We start from the raw sequence: 17,615 nt of genomic DNA on the forward strand, positions 1-17,615 counted from the left end.
AGACGTTTTCACCATTTCTGACATCAGCCGTCTCCCCCTCCCCCCAGCCCAGCACTTTCTACTTCTCTGCTGGGTTTGATAATTCATTGCAATGGCCACACCAAACTCACAGACCATACTCACGATTATGTGGTTTTTTATTAGGGAAGTAACGGGCTATAATTCAGGATCAGGATCAGCTTGGAAGTAACAGGATACAACTCAGGAGACAGGAGACAGTTCATCAATCAGCACAGCTCTCAGCTCCTTCTTGGCCATGTCCAAAGGCAGGCCCTTTTCTTGGCCATGCCAGCCAATGACCTTTCTCTCAGCCATGCCATCCTGCAGGCCTTCTCTAGGCCTCTGCCTTGCTCGGGCAAGTGTTACAGCTCTTTATTCCTGACAAGTGCCCAGAGTCACCCCACTCTGCAAGCATTCCTCCTGTCTGAAGGCACTCAGCTCTCTCTTGTTCTGCGTGCTGGCAAGCCCACCACAGCAGCCTCACTCTGTGGGCCAACAAGCACCACTGCAGCTGTCTGCCAGACCCGTGATTCTCACCTTGCTACTGCTGCTGCTATTTCTCTGCTGCTGGGCTCTGCTGTGGTTGCCACTGTTTCTTGCCATCTCACTGTCTTCAGTGTTACAAGTCTGTCTGTCTCCTATGTCTAGGAGGTTCTCAGCACAGGGGCCTTGGGTCCAAAGGACATGTTCTGCTCCAGGCTCTTCTTGATGGTAGTGAGGTCCCCCTGCTGATCCTCTGTGGGGTTGGCCTTTATGTAAGTAAACTCTTTATTAATTTCAAGGCGTGGCCCTCCCACCAAGACTGTGAACTGACCAATCCCCTCAGAAGACCACAGTAACTCAATTTACATAGTAATTGCCCAATTCCCAGAAGGGCCACTTAATCCTATTAGGTGGTTTTACACATCCTATTTGCATACTGTACTGACCAGTCCCTTGCAAGATTGTGGCCCAGCCAATCATTCTGGCAGAATTATAAACCCAAGGCCAGAAAGGCCATATATAAGAGAAACTGCAGGCCTATCACATCAAAGAATTCCCTGGGTGGCACAAACGGTTAAGCACTCAGCTACTAACAAAAGGCTGGTGATTCAGGTCTACCCAGAGGCACCTTGGAAGACAGACCTGGCCATCTGCTTCCAAAAGGTCACAGCCTTGAAAACCCTATGGAGCAGTTCTACTCTGCACATGTGGAGTTGCCAGCAGTCAGAATCAACTTGTTGGCAACTAACAACAACAAAAATAAATGGCAAAAAGAAAGATCATTTTGGAGGGTCTCATGCTGGCATTTCCATGCTGTGGCCCAGAGGTGACACACATCATTTGGGCTCACACCTACTTGGCCAGGACTAGTTGCATGTCTCCTTGGAACCACCACAAGGGGGCCGGATAGTGCAGCCTACCTTGTGCCCAAAAGTAGAGAGCTGTGGCACACAGTTCTAAGGCCTGCCCCACCCATAGCCGCATGATAGCTTGCCAGCTAAACAATCCCTTCCTGTCACTCTTGGCCCCAAGTCGTCCCTTCTTCAGGGTAAACACTGCCAGAGTTGCCACCAGCTTATAGGGAGACATGGTGTGACTTCTTTCACCATCTCCTTTCTTTGAACGAAGCACGGTGACTCTCTTTCCCCACCCCTAGGTGTAGTGCCCTATCTGTTATAAGTTATTTTGATATATTTAGTAATATTCTAGACATTTGATTTTTTCAAGCCTTGTTTTCCTGGAAAGGGTGCAGTGAACAGGAACTTTTAACAACTGTATCTGAAGATGTCATGATCATTATCAAAACTTGAAATTTGATCTTGAGTAGTTACTTCCCTTATTTTAAATGTCAAATGCTTTTTATAACCTTGCAACACAAATAAAAAATTCTCTTGGACGTATTCATTCATTCATCCACATATTTGTTCATTCAATAGTCATTGTGTACCTACTAGGTGCTAGGCAGTCAATTAAGGATTGGGGATACGGAGATGATTAACGGTCCTTTTCATCAAGAAACACATTTCTGATTGGGCAGACAGACACAGAAATTTGTGGCAATGCTAACAGAGGCACCAAGTGCTATGGGAACAGTTGGGAAGAAGCAAAAGCTCTCTGGCAGAATTTAGGAACGCTCCAGAGAGGAAACTGACACTTGAACTAAGTGTTGAAGGATGAATGAGGATCCTTTAGGCAGAGAAGGAAGATGGTGGGAAGATGTTCCACAGAGTGAGACCAGCATGGGCCAAAGCACTGAGGGTGACATGGTTGGTATTTAGGGAACTGCAAGGAATTCAGTGTGGCTGGAACATGGGGTCTTTGTGAAAAATGAAGCCAGACAGTACCAAGTTATGAAGGACTTTGCAGACAAGGTCTGGAGTTTGGTCTACATACTGTATATCAGGGATTACAAACACGCCTACCTTGGGGCATGCATTGAGTATAAGTGAACAAAGCAGACAGAGTTAAAACCATGAGGAGTGGTAGGGACCGTGGCAATCTGGAGAATATATTCTCTGTCTAAATGAAATAGTCAATGCCAATGATGCCAATTGTTAGATCTTCCCATTTTTAAAGAAAAGCTGAAAATTCTGATTTGTATGAAAAATGAAAAATATTCACAGTGTATCACATTTTAAAGTACATATGTGGGGCAAAAAACCTTCCTGTAGGTCAAAATAAGCTTAAGGGCCATCAGTCAATATCTCCTATTGTATATGATAGTCATTAAAAGTGTATAAGGATGGAAGTAAGACCATCAGATCTCTTTAGAAAAGTCACTCTGGTGACAAAGTTGATAGGGAGAATCTGGAGCCTGGGAGGCTGTAGCTGATACTCCGTAATCATTTGAGGGATGATGCAAAGCCCTTTGTAACACTCTGCCCATTTTATGTAGGAGACACTTGATAAACATTTGTAGAGCTAATGAATGAAAGAAAGGTAAAGTTGTAGAAACAGTATACACGTTTTGAGTGCTTCTTACGTCTTACGTTTCCTTTGCTAGATTGCTCATTTTTCAAGAGCACTATGATCTCATATTGATCTGTATTGATCATATTTCTGTACCTCTGTATGATAAACATATTTTTTTAAATGCATAAATCATTCAGCACAGGACACAAAGAAAGATCAACAAAGCATCACAATATCTATTGTCTGAGACTATGCTTAGTGATCCTCCCATATTATAAAGAAATGCAGGCTAAACAGATGGGTCTTGTACCAGCCCTAAAACCCTACACAGGTAGTCCCCGACTTATGATGGGGTTCTGTTCTGACAACTCTGTCGTAAGTCGGTTCTGACCTAAGTCGAATACCTTTTTTTTTTTTAGTTTTCATTATTATTGCCTTTTATTATCAGTATCTTTATAAATCTGAATTTTGAACAACTGGGAGTGAATATCAGGATGATTACATGCTGCAACATCGTATGTAGTGCGTATTACTAATGATAAGATGTACAAAAACAAAACAGACTGTTCTAAATGCGGTTCGCTGTAACTCGAATACATAGTAAGTCGGGGACTACCTGTATTCCCAGGCTCTGTAAAACTACCCTAGAGCTATTTAAGTAGCTTGTGTGTATTTCTAGCAAAGGCCAAACTCTTTAAAACTGGCTTTCAGAATATACTACAGCTCAGTTCATCATATAGCAATGTGCCCGAGACTGCCTTAAGGATGTTTAATTTTTGTTATTTTTTAATTTTGCTTGGGTCCATTAAACTCTTATTCTTCCTAGCTCCTCTCTTTTTTTTTTTTTCCAATCTATACTTGCCTGCCAGAAGTCTGTAAAAATCTCCCACACTCTCCCATAAACTCTAAAATGCTAAAAACATTAGGTGTCCTTTCATAAAGCATGATGACCAGTTTCTTACAGGTTATGGTTCCATGGACACATCCATATTCTTACAGCCACTCAATTTACTGGACAGTCAGGTTTTGAATTATTGACAACTGACCTCTGCAAATTATAATTTTTATTCGACTTTCTTGAGGTATAATTTATGTACAATAAAATTTGCTAATTTTTTGTTGAACAAGTTTTGAATACAAAGGGACAGCGTGAGCAAATTATAATATGTAAGTAAAATTCAGAAAAAATAAATATATGTAGGCAAAGTAGAGGGTCAGCAAAAAAGAAGACCCTCAGTAAGATGGATTGACACATTGGCTGCAGCTGCAACAATAGGCTCAAGCATAGCAAAATCGTGAGGATGGTGCAGGACCGGGCAGTGTTTCGTTCTGTTGTGCACGGGGTCGCTATGAGTCGGGATCAACTCGAGGGTACCTAACAACGACATGCAGACAAAAGCAGATGTAAGAGTCTGTCTGCCTGGATTCTAATCCTGGTTCAACTAATTACTACTTGTGTGATCTTGGCCAAGTTTTCTAATTCCTTTCTGCTTCGATTTCCTCATCTGTATGATAGGGATAATAATAATACCTACCTCTAACCTAGTTTTTGTTGTTAGGTGCTGTTGAGTAGATTTTGACTCATAGCAACCCCATGTGACAGAGTAGAACTGCCCCCTAGGGTTTTCTTGGCTGTAATCATTATGGAAGCAGATCTCCAGGCCTTGCTCCCATGGAGCCGCTGAGTGGGTTCTAACTGCTGACCTTTCAGTTAGCAGCTGCGCACTTAGCCATTTGTGCCACCAGGGCTCCTTCCAACATAGTACTCAGCAAAGCAAAAAACCAGACCTGTTGCGCTCAAATTGATTCCAACTCATGGCGACCCCCACATGTTACAGAGTTGAACTGCTCTGTAGGCTTTTCTTGCCTGTAATCTTTACAGAAGCTGATCTCCAGGCCTCTTCTTCCACAGTACTACTGGGTGGGTTTGAACTGCCAACCTTTAGGTTAGTAGTTGAGTGCAAACCATTTGCGCCACTCAGTGACCTCTAAAAAACAAAACAAAACAAAAAAACACCTGTTGCTGTCGAGTTGATTCCAACTCATAGCAACCGTGTAGGACAGAGTAGGATCGCCCCATAGGGTTTCCAAGGAGCCGCTGGTGGATTCAAACTGCCGACCTTTTGGTTAACAGGTGACCTCTTAACCACTGTACCACCGGGGCTCCACAGTGACCTCTAGTATGCAATAAAAGTAAACAGTGGTTTCAATTGTTGTTAATATTATTGTTGCCTCTGTGATTCTAATAGAAAAGAAATCCTGGGATAGAAATAAGAATAGAAGCATGAATTGACTGGGATAGCAGTAGGGTATAGGTAGATACCTCCTGGATGACTCGATGGTGTGCCTGGGGTGCACAGATCCAAAGAAAAATAGGAACTGTGGCTCTATTTCTAGAGTATTTATTTTTTAGTTAAAGATTTTTGAAGAAATTTTTTTTTATTAAAACAGATACATATATAATGGAATCCAGTGTAACGTTTTGCATGAATTTTTAACAAAAAAAGTGTCTTCAAAGATCTTTTGGCTGCTTGAAACTTTGGAGGGAGAGTGGGTACTGCATTGACTTCCTTCCTCTGCTTTCTCTCCTCTGTCACTTTGGTGGAAATGTTTGCAAAATACTGGACCATCTACACCGATGATATTTACGTAAAATTGAGGAAATGCCTCCTACATGTGCATGCGATGAATGGTTCCCAAATGCAGAGCCTTTGACATTAGTAAATGTTCACATTTTAGAACAAAAAGCTGCTGGAGTAGGGAAGGAAAAGTGTTAGAGCAGAACCTTGGGGAAATCAAGTCACCAGGAGGTAAAGAACTGAACTGAATCCTGGTTCTGGTTCTGTTACTAACCAGTTGCCTTTTGATGTCCACAAGGGCAGGGATCTTTGTTGTTTTTCACTGCTAATTCCCACACATCTGGAATAAATATGTGTTGTTGAATGACCTTGGGAAAGACCATCATTATAAGCCTCAGTTTCCTCATCCATAAAATCAGTAGTTCTCAAACCTCAGTGTGTTGAGGAATTAAATGGAATGCTTGTTAAAATGCAGCTTCCTTGGCTCCATGCCTAGAAATTCAGCTTTGGTAGAACCAAGCTGGGATCCAGCAGTCCATGTGGATTTGGGACACAAGTTGTAAGGGGCAGAGGCCCACCTCAAAAAAAGGAGGTTTTTGTTTCATTTTTTGTCCTCCTCCCCTCCCCCACCACATAAATTAGTAAATTCAGAGTAAGGACTGCTTCAGGCATAGCTGGATCCAGCTGCTCAGATAATGTTACCAACCATCTCTTGGTTCTACTCTCTTCTGTGTTGACTTCTGTTTTAACTTCAGTTCTATTTTAACTTTATTCTCATTCTGGCTTTCATCTGGCGGCCACCAGCCCTTCAGGTTTCCATTATTCTGGCATGGAAACCCCAGTACAAAGAGTATGTCTCTGTATCAGTTTCTAGCAAAAGAACTAGGCCTCACTGCTACTGGATCAGATTTTACTACGTGTCCATATCTGCACTCACTACCATGGTCAGGGGCCTGCCTGTGGTTCTCCAACTGGCCAGGTTTGAGTCCAATGCCCATTCTTGGATTTGGGGGTGAAACCACCCCACCCAAATCATAGGAGTGGGGCAGCAATGGTTCTCCGAGATAAGCTGGGGATAATTTTCCCAAATATAGATCTCTAAAACTATAGAGCAGCCAAAGGTATAGATCTTTATCCACTGTACTTATTTAAAAGTACTTAGATGAGAGTGCTAATCAAAAGTTGGTGGTTCAAATCCACCAGGCGCTCCTTAGAAGCTCTATGGGGCAGCCCTACTCTGACCTATAAGCTCTCTCTGAGTCAGAATCGACTCAACGGCCATGGGTTTTTTTGTTTGTTTGTTTGTTTGTTTTTTAAGATGAGAATGATCCAACTGATATGTTACTATGGTAAAAAGAAAGACCATTTTGGAGGGTTACAAAAGGATAACCAGTGTGCCAAGATATTGAGACTTTCATCTCTCAAGGTGACTCTGCAGGGCCTGGGATGGGTCAGGGGTAGTTAGAGCCTCTCAGCCAGTTTTTCTCCCATTTGCTCCAGTGTTTTGGGCAAATACTGAGCAATTTGTCTGTGTGCCATGAAGGCTGGGAAGCATTACCCAAAGTGATTCATATACAGATGATCAGTGACTTGCACTTTGAGAACTACTGGATTTTGAGAATCACATTTTGAGGTCATCTCAAACACACAATAATATTATTACCCTAGGATCTTCACAAGATAACCTGGAAGCTGGTTTATGAAATTGACAGGACACCATAAGTCCAGCTACGCTGCAGAGAAGTGCGACAAACAAATAGAACCAGCACCTGAATCCTGCTTTGACTTGGTTATCAGTTTGGTTTTATTTTAAAATCTTGAGCCAACATAGTCTATTCCATCTAACGGATCTCAGTATACCTGGCTCCTTTTTTTTTTTGCTTGGAGCATAAATTGATGCACATCACACAGACAATGGAAAGGGGGAGACAGGAAAAAGCGTAGAACAGAAAACTGAATTGACCATCAGCGATCAGATTTGTCTTAGGTGCATTACATGTGAGTTCATGGAAGAAGTGAATTCTTTTGAATGAATTATTAATAAATTACTAACCTATTTTTGTAAAATGAAGAAGATACCTTCATTTTTTAAAACTAATTAATAAAATCATCCCCAAGTCTACATCTTAATAGCATTGTGTCTTTAATTTAGTTTCATTTGGCCTCTCCACGCCCCCACTTTCACCTCCACCAAAGCAATCCAGTAAGCAAAAGAAAGTATTTTCAAAAATTGTTCTGAAATAACTGGATATCCTTGTGGAAAAAATAAACCTTGATCCCTACTCCCTATAATATATAGATATTTATTTGCAATAGATTATAGACCTAAACGTAGAAGTTAAAACCATCAAGATTTCAGAGCAAAAAACGTAATATAACCTGGAGATAGAGAGAGGTTTCTCAGATAAGCCATAAAAATGTTGTTGTTAGGTGCTGTCGAGTTGGTTCCGACTCATAGTGACCCTATATACAGCAGAACCAAACACTGCCTGGTCCTGCACCATCACAATTGCTGCTATGGTTGAACCCATTGTTGCAGCCACTATGTCAGTCTATCTTGTTGAGGGTCTTCCTCTTTTTCACCATAAAAATAAATGACCATAAAAGAAAAAAAAAACAGTAAATTAGATGTCAAAATTTAAAATTTCTTGGGAGACATCTAGCTCAATTGGCATAACATAGTTTATAAAGAAAATGTTCTACATCCCACTTTGGTGAGTAGTGTCTGGGGTCTTAAAAGCTTATGAGCAGCCATCTAAGCGACTCCACTGGTCCCACTCCGTCTGGAGCAAGGGAGAATAAAGAAAACCAAAGACGTAAGGGAAAGATTAGTCCAAACTACTAATGGACCACAACTACCACAGCCTCCACCAGACTGAGTCCAGCACAACTAGATGGTGCCCGGCTACCACCACTGACTGCTCTGACAGGGATCACAGTAGAGGGTCCCATACAGAGCTGGAGAAAAATGTAGAACAAAATTCTAACAAGAAAAATATCAGACTTACTGGTCTGACAGAGACTGGAGAAACCCCAAGAGTATGGCCCCCAGACACCCTTTTAACTCAGTACTGAAATCACTCCTGAGGTTCACCCTTCAGCCAAAGATTAGACAGGCACGTAAAACAAAATGAGACTAAATGGGCGCATCAGCCCAAGGGTAAGGACTAGAAGGCAGGAGGGGACAGAAAAGCTGGTAACAGGGAACCCAAGGTCGAGAAGGGGAGACTGTTGACATTTTGCGGGGTTGGCAACCAATGTCATGAAACAATATGTGTATAAATTGTTTAATGAGAAAATAATTTGCTCTGTAAACCATCATCTAAAGTATTAAAGAAAAAAAAAAAAACTGGTTGAAGGATGGGGAGAGAGGGTTCCTTGAAGGACCAGGCATGCCAGCAGTGGGAGGAAAGATCAACAGTTCATTCAGCAAACATTTCCTGATGCCTACTCTGGAATGAGCACTGGGGATTGGGAGTGGGTAGTGGAGGGTACAGAGTTAATATGACATGCTTTCCACCCCCATGTTATTCAAAGTCTGGTGGGGCTGCTGACTGACAGGAGGAAGGATAGTGGGTGGTTAAGAATTTAGACTGTAAAATCAAAGAGATGGAGATTCAAAGCCCAGCTTCATCACACACTTGCTGTGTGACTTTGGCAAGTTATTTAAGGTCTCTGAGCCCAAGTTCTCATCTCTATGGGTAAAAAAACGTGTAAAGTATCTACCTTCTAGAGTTTTTGTGAGTTTCAAATAAGTCAATGAGTTTTAGTGAAGCCTGGCACAGAGTAATCACTCAAGAGTCATCATCATTGACACGTTGCAGGGTTGGCAACCAATGTCATAAAACAATATGTGTATTAAATGTGTAATGAGAAACTAATTTGCTCTGTAAACCTTCATCTAAAGCACAATTTTTAAAAAAAGTCATAAAAAATTTTTACAATTTCTGCTCATCTAAAGGAAATCAAGGTGAGGAGTGGAGACTGAAAATCCTTTATTAAAAAGTCAATATTACCAGCAAGATTTTCTGTCTGCTGCATTAGTTCAAGTTATTTTGACTAGAAAGTGATAAAAGCTGGCTATGTGAGCATAAGTGAAAAGGGGAATTTCATGAAGGGCTTTACATGGAATCCGAAGTCTACATGCATTGGGGCCTCCGGAATAGAAGAAGTATTGAAGATCTGTAGGGAACCCGGTAAATCCTCTCTCTCCATCTCTCATCTTTGTCTTTCTTCCTCACGGCAGTCCGGTTCACACAACAGATCATGGTTGCCAGTTGTTCTTGAGCCATGGGTGTTCCAGTCAAGCCACTTAGGGAAAGGCCCATTTTTCTCTTTCATGATTCTGACGGAAAAGTCTGATTGGCCCACTTGGGTCCGGTGACCAACCTTAATCCAATAAACTGTGACCAGAGGCAGGATAATATTTAAAGAAACAAAAGTTCCTTGTATCCATGGGAATGTAGGATGAAAAAGAATTGCAGTTCAGTTTATGTGCATTCTACATTTCTTCTTCATTTGAAATGAAATACACAGTTGATGAGACTTTCTTACTTAGTTACAGTTTTTAGTGGCTACAAGGTTTGGTATATTGACATACTATCTCTTTGATTCGCTAACATCAGTATCTTTACGTGACTGCTGTATTTTAAGGGCCGTAAACAACAATGGTCCATTTTACAAATGGGCACATTTATTTGTAAATTATTAGCTGAGATCTATCTAAATGCAGACATGCTTTGTGTTAGTCTGGAAATACAATAAAATTAATGTAAATAACTTTAATCAACTTCAAAAACAACAAATTCCAAGACAATTAGGTTAACTTTAAGAACTCATATTTATTGAGTTAACAGATGGTAAATTAAAAAACAATGAAGCTAATTTTTAAAATTATTCATTGAATTAAAAAGAAAAAAAAAGACATTTAACAAACTGTTTTTAAACTGGTTTTTCATCCCAATATGCATATATTAAGATTCCAAATTGGGAAATTTCTGGGAAGACACCAAAATGAGTTGCAGTACATGAACACTCCTCCACCAAATTCCTTTTGAAAGATGCATGAAAACCCCATCTGAAAAAGAAAGGACTTTCAATACGTTAACAATAAAAATATAAGAAATAAGCACATTCCAGAATTTGGAAGAATGAAGGGTCTGATTCATCTATTCCAATTTGCTCTCTAGCATACTTCCGTGGCCTTCTGTATTGCTGTCCCTGACATACCTTGGGAACTTCTTCTGCTAGCAGAGTAAAAGTTGCTCCTGGCCGGAACTGCATTTCTGCATTTTAAGTGTCAGGCAAAAAAGGCTTTCTTCTGATGCCTTTTGAGCCTTGTGTACCAATGACTTGAAATATGTGAGCATCACAAAAATGTTCTCCTTTGTTCTTTTTTGTTTTCTTCTTTGCTCTCTAGTTCATAATGCCCTGTGCACAGGGGCTTTTCCTCTTGGGCTCCCACTTGGTTGAGTTTGTTTGCAATTTTTGGAGGTGGAGCAATTAATATCCCTGAATACCTGAAGTGTACCAGAAACTGGTCATCTCCATACAAGAGTTCAGTCATTTCTCCTATTTCCTGAGGCTTTATAGATGGAATTGGAGATAATTCTATTGATAAACTAAGGCACATATTTTCCATTGCATGGGTTATTATTGGCTTTAATATGATGGCGTATTTAGAGCTAGAGTTATTCATGAAATGAAGTTGTTCCATAAACAAATTTTGAATAGATTTATTTGAATGGCTGCTTGTTGAATTGGTATTATAGTCTTTTCTTTACATGGACAGTTACAAACTGTGATGTACTTTATTTTATGATCTCAGGAACTCTTTGTCTAAGATCTGATCTTCTACAATGTACAAGTCTTGATCAGCAATGTTTAAGATTGCATTTACTGGTTTCATAGACCAATTTACTAGTTTTAATTTGTGTTAAAAACACTTAGAGCTATAAAAACGTATTATTGAAACTCCTATAGTAAAAATTATCTTATTATTGTGCATTTGAAACTCTTTAGCCCCTAATCTCTTTTCCCCCTTGAAATAATTGTTTTTATAATAATCTTTTGATAATATGAGGTTTCTTAGGAATGCAGCTATAACAATTTAGCAGGATAGGCTATATTATTTTTAATTAAACAAGAACAGGTTAAAATAAGAATAAAGTGTGACCAAATGAAAAATGCAGTAGATGAAATTTCTGTTTTGCAGAAATAGAAATCAGGGATACAGGAGAAAAACTTGAGAAAGAGTCCAAGAATCCAAAGGAAATGAATAAAGAGAAGGATAAGAAGAAATTGTATAGGTAAATTATGGAGTTCTAACTGAGAATGTGGAGTCCCCGAGTGGTGCAAACAGTTAGTGCCAACTGAAAGGTTGGAGGGTCTAGTCCACCCATCGGTGCCTCAGAAGAAAGGCCTGGCAATCTACTGAAAAATCAGCCATTGAAAACCCTATGGAGCACAGTTCTACTCTGACACATAGGTTTGCCATGAGTCAGAACTGGCCTGATGACAACTGGTTAACTGAGAATCTAAACTCTATGAGGAGAATAAACATCTTATTATTGTAACTCTACCTCTAACAGAGGGCTTACTCATAGTATATACTATTAATATTAAATAAATATTTTTGAATTTATGAATAAAATAATGGATGTTCCCTGAAAATAGAGCAGATGGATCAGAAGTAAAAATCAGTTATAACAGAAGAAAACTTTCCATATAAAATTATACTGACTTTGAAAGGCGTCATTTGAGCAAAATTAAGGAATAGAGATCAATGGCCAGATATAGGCTGAACATTTTTAAATTTCTAGGACAAAGACAATTCCTGCAAGCATCTAAAAATTAAAAAAAAAAAATGCTCTTTTGTAGATTAACCTTACATATCTTATAGAACAAGAATTTTTTAAATACCACAGGTAAATTTCTACATAATTTTAAGAAAAACAAGTTTGATTCTGCAAATTTCATACCTACCCAATTTTTGGCTTATTTTGCTTTTTATGCTTATATTATAATTTCATTGTGATTATTATGCATTTAAGAGCGATTGTGAAAAATTTAATGTAGGCACTACTTGAATTGGAAACGGAATATCTATTTTCTAAATAATTGTAGAAGATAAAAGTAAACAAAACATATTCCATGCAAAAGAAAAAATGGAAAGGAAACAATGAAGAACTATTGAGAGGAAGAAAGTATAAAATAATAATTATGACAAGTTTAAAAACAGTTGCTGTCAAGTTGACTCTGACTTAAGGCAACCCCATGTGTGTCAGAGTAGAACTGTGCTCCACAGGGTTTTCAAGGGCTGATTTTTGAGAAATAGATTGCCAGGCTTTTCTTGCAAGGTGCCTCTAGGTAGACTCAAACTTTGAACTTTCAGCTAGCAGCAGAGCACATTAACTGTACCACCCAGGGGCTCCATAACAAGTATAAATGGCTTAAATTTCCTTACTCAAATGGAAAGATCCTCAGATTAAATTAAAATAAAGTCTAATGATTTGGTGGAGCTTAAAAGATGCCAACTTAAAGGAAAATGACACAGATTTTTTTTAATGGCAGAGATTTTCCAAACTGATATGTGCAAATGCAAATTAGGTAAAGCAATATTAACATCAGACAAAGCAGAATTTTAGTCAGGAAAAAACATTAAACAAGACAAAAGGGATTATTTTATAATCATTAATGATGTAATATTAGTGAAGGAATAATAGTACTGTAAGATTATACATTAATTAATTTTAAAGAGTAATTCACCACAATAAAATAATGTATATGCAAGAAATGCAAAAGGTTATAATTTAGGAACTATACTAATAAATACTTCATGTAAGTACTAAGTAAGAAAAAATGGTTATTTTAATAGATATTTTAAGAACCATTGGATAAAATTTAATACCTGTTACTGATAAAATGGTAAAAATAGGAAAAAATATTTCCTCAATGTGATAATAAATAAGGCAGTCCCTGAGTTATGAACGTCCAATTTATAGACAACTTGTACTTAAGTACAGACTATCATAAAGCCTATTATACTGAAAATTTGAGTTAAATGCAATGGTTCATAATAACGAAAGCACACACTACTTTGTGACGCTCATGAAAATATTGCATGATTTGGAAGTGTTTCTTAAGTGTCTTATGTACATAAACCAAAAAAACCCAAACCCGTTGCCGCTGAGTTGATTCTGACTCATAGTGACTCTATAGGACAGGGCAGAACTGCCACGTAGGGTTTCCAAGGAGCGGCTGGTGGATTTGAACTGCCGACGTTTTGGTTAGCAGCCGAGCTCTTAACCACTGCACCACCAGGGCAGCATTATATGCACAGAAAGGTAAAATGTATACTATACACTAAAACAAATATTTGACTAAAAAAAAAAAAAAATCAAACCCATTGCTGACAAGTTGATCCTGACTCATAGCGACCCTATAGAACAGAGTAGAACTACCCAATAGGGTTTCCAAGGAGCAGCTGGTGGATTCCAACTGCCAACTTTTTGGTTAGCAGCTGAGCTCTTAACCACTGTGCCACTAGGTCTCCAAACATTTGACTAACTGACAATAAGAACCATATGTACCTGTTCTGACTTAAAGACAGACTTAGGAATGAATCTCGTTCGTAACCCAGGGACTGCCTGTATTTAAAACTATTAGTCAATACTAAAATTAATGTAAAAATGATAGTCATATGTGGGTTTAAAAATAGAGGTAGGGGTGGGAGTTTGTATAATGGTTTTACTATAATAATGTTACTTAATTTTATTTTAAAAGCCCTGATCAGTACAATAAAATTTACTAAAGTAAGAAGGGCTATAAATAGTGGTAAGAGATGACACATTATCATTATGTGCTTCAAAAATATTTTTGTAGCTTGAAAACCCGAAGGTGTCAACTAAAATACTAATAGATTAGTAATATTGGAAGTCACATGAATATTAAAATAAATCAACAGTATTTCTAATTATGAGCAAACATTAAATTTTAAGAAATTCAATATACAAGAGCAACAAAATATATGAAGTTCTATGTTTGATTTTAACCAGAAATATGTGATCTATCTAAATAAAACTATTTGAGAGCTATAAAAATCTTAAGTTGAAAGTCATATGTTTCTGGTTAAAAAGATAAAATATTTTTAAATTGCCAATTATTCCTGAAGTATAGATTTAATGCAAATCTAATAAAAAACTCCTCTATTTTTTACATTTTGAGGTGATAGTAAAGGGGACATTGACAAAATCTGGAAAAGAAAGCAGGCAAGAATGAGGAAAAATCAGTTTTGAGAAAGAAGAGTATCAAATATTAAAATATATTATAAACATAATAATTAAAACCATATGATACTTGCACCAAAATAGATTAATAAGGTAAAATATTTGATCTAAATAAATTATTTATAAACCAAAACCAAACCCATTCAAGTCAAATTCCAATTCATAGCAACCATATAGGACAGAGTAGAACTGCCCCATAGGGTTTTTAAGGCTGTAAATCTTTATAGAAGCAGACTGCTGCATCTTTCTACCACAGAGCATCTGGTGGCTTCAAACTGCTAAGCTTTAGGTTAGCACCACTGCACCACCAGGGCTCCTAAATTATATATATTAATGAAATATTTAGAATGACAGTGGTACAAATCAGTGGAGAAAGAAAACGTTTTGCAATACATGGACAAATTAAGTTTGAAAAAATGGAAAAACTGGAAAAAAATCAATTCATACAATCATCGTACTCATATAATAAATTACCAAAACCCAAATCATAGAAAGTCTAAAGGAAATAACTTTATAGGCTTAGAATGCTGTAACTAATTGCAAAGTGAAAGAAAAAATGGATTTGATTATATTAAAATAACAAAATAAGCAAACAGTAACCTGGATACAACTGTTTGAATATGATAACAGAAAAAGTTAGTATCATCATTACACAACAAGCTCATACAAACTCATAATAAAAATCCTATTCAGAACTAATATGCAAGATAAAATGGAATCACATTCCCAGCTATTACAGATTATTTTAATTTAAATCTACTAAACCACTGAGGACAAGTAGAAAAGCTGAATAAAATCTAGCAAATATTTTAAAGGCTTTGGCAAGCTCCTAAGTAGAGAGAGCTGGAGAGACCAAGAGCCCAGAGAGAAGGGAATCCAACAGAGGCTCACCTACCCTCACTGCATGTGAAAAGGTAAAGTAAAACATCATTACACGAAGATATGATCATCCAAAGGCTCAGGTTGTCTCTACACGTTTTTATACACAATGTCTGGCATTCAGTAAAAATTACCAGACATATCAGCAAACAAGATAAAATGACCAAAATACAGACCACAAGAGATCCAGATATAGGAGTAACAGATATTAAAATATTCATGATTAATACATTAAGGAAATTAAGTGAGAAAATAAAGAATTGCAGCAGATTACTGGAAATTATGATCAAGAATCAAATGGAGACTTCCAGGCAACATGGCATTATAGACAGAAGCACCACACCGTCCCTCCACAGCAAAGACCTGAAAAACTAAGTCAAACACAGACAAAGGTCAATCCTGGAACCCTAAGCATCAAATGAAGAGAGAACTCAGCCAAGCACCGAATGGAATAAGAAACTGACAGAGAGCAGAGAGCGAGGAAAGATACATGCAGAGGTCCCGTATCAGCTAACGCAGCACAGATTCTCCATGTTGGACTCCTGTCGGAGATCAGACAATGGGGAGTAAGGGAAAGCAGCTTCATGGAGCGCCTAGCAGGAGACAGAACAACCGGTAACCAGAAACATACACTTTCCCACCCCCCACCCTTGTTCATTCCCACTCAGCCTCCTCTGCTTCCTGTGGCCAAAGTCACTTGGCTGGGAGGCACCAGCTTCAGCCCTGTGCCACTTGGATTCCACCTGCCCACACTGGCCAGCTCCCTGAGTGCCGTTTGTTTGTTGCTGATGTTGCTTTTTCCGATTCTTTTGGTTTCTTTCATATATCTCACCACCTTCCCCTCCTTTCTCTCAAATACCTGGCTCCATGTGCCATCTTTGCTTCTTCTTGAAAGGCTATGAAACATTGCTCAACTGTGGCATTGCTTCCTGGACCATACCGCCACGCCATTGGGATCCCTGGGGCTTTTTTGGTTTTGTTCTGTTTTGTTTTGTTTGTTTTCTTTTTCTTTTCTTGCCTTGGGAGCCCTTTCTAGCCAGACTGTACTGGGCAGCTTGGGAGCTACTTACCCAGCCTACACAGCTGTGTGGTGGGATCGCTGGGGGCACTTCTTTTTTCTGTTTTGTTTTCTTTTCTCTCTTTTTTCCTTTTTGTATTTCTTCATTTCTCAGTTTTTCGTCTCTCTATACTTACCTTTTCTTCCTGTCTCCTGAATACCTGGTGCTGTGTGACACCTGTACGCCTTATACCCAGGCTGTACTTTGTGGCCTGGAAGCTACTTCCCCAGTCTTCCCACACCAGTGGAATCCCTGGGGGCTTTTCTTTCCTTTTTTTCCTAATTTTTATTTATTTATTTTTTTCTTTTAACTTTTTTCTTTTCTTTTTCCATTTTGTTTTTCTCCATTTCTCAGTTTCTCATCTCTACTCCAATGGCAAGCTCACTTAGTGCTTTTTTGGTTTGTTTGATTTTGGCCAGTGTTTTTCTGTCCTCTCTCTTCTCTTTCCCATATGCATCTTAGCTCCACACATCAAAATCTCCCCCCTCCTTCCTGCCTACCTGCACCATGCGCTGAACATCACACCCCCTAGCAGCACAGGCACAGCCCACCAGAACCTGCCCTGCATTGATTCCTGGCCCACCCTGTTGGCCCTAGTATATTCCACAGACAACCCATCCCAGCAACTCCCCCTTCAGCAGGAGCTGCCCTGCTGCACCATAGCTGAGCGGCTGGCCCTGCCCACTGGACAAGAAGGTGAAAATTATCATACCCACAGATGAGCAAACAACAAAGAACACACAGCCTGTCTGCTCAGGCATAACCAAATAAAACAAAAAAGCAGGACAAAACAAAGAAATATACAATCAATAAATGAGGAAAATAATTACTAAATGTCCCAAAGACAGCAGAATATCAAAACATATTAAAAAAAAAAAAAAAATGGTTCCAGTAGGAGTCCAAAATAAAACACCAGA

This window comes from Trichechus manatus, unplaced genomic scaffold, assembly GCF_000243295.1.
Source record: "Trichechus manatus latirostris isolate Lorelei unplaced genomic scaffold, TriManLat1.0 scaffold00136, whole genome shotgun sequence".
NCBI lineage: Eukaryota > Metazoa > Chordata > Mammalia > Sirenia > Trichechidae > Trichechus > Trichechus manatus.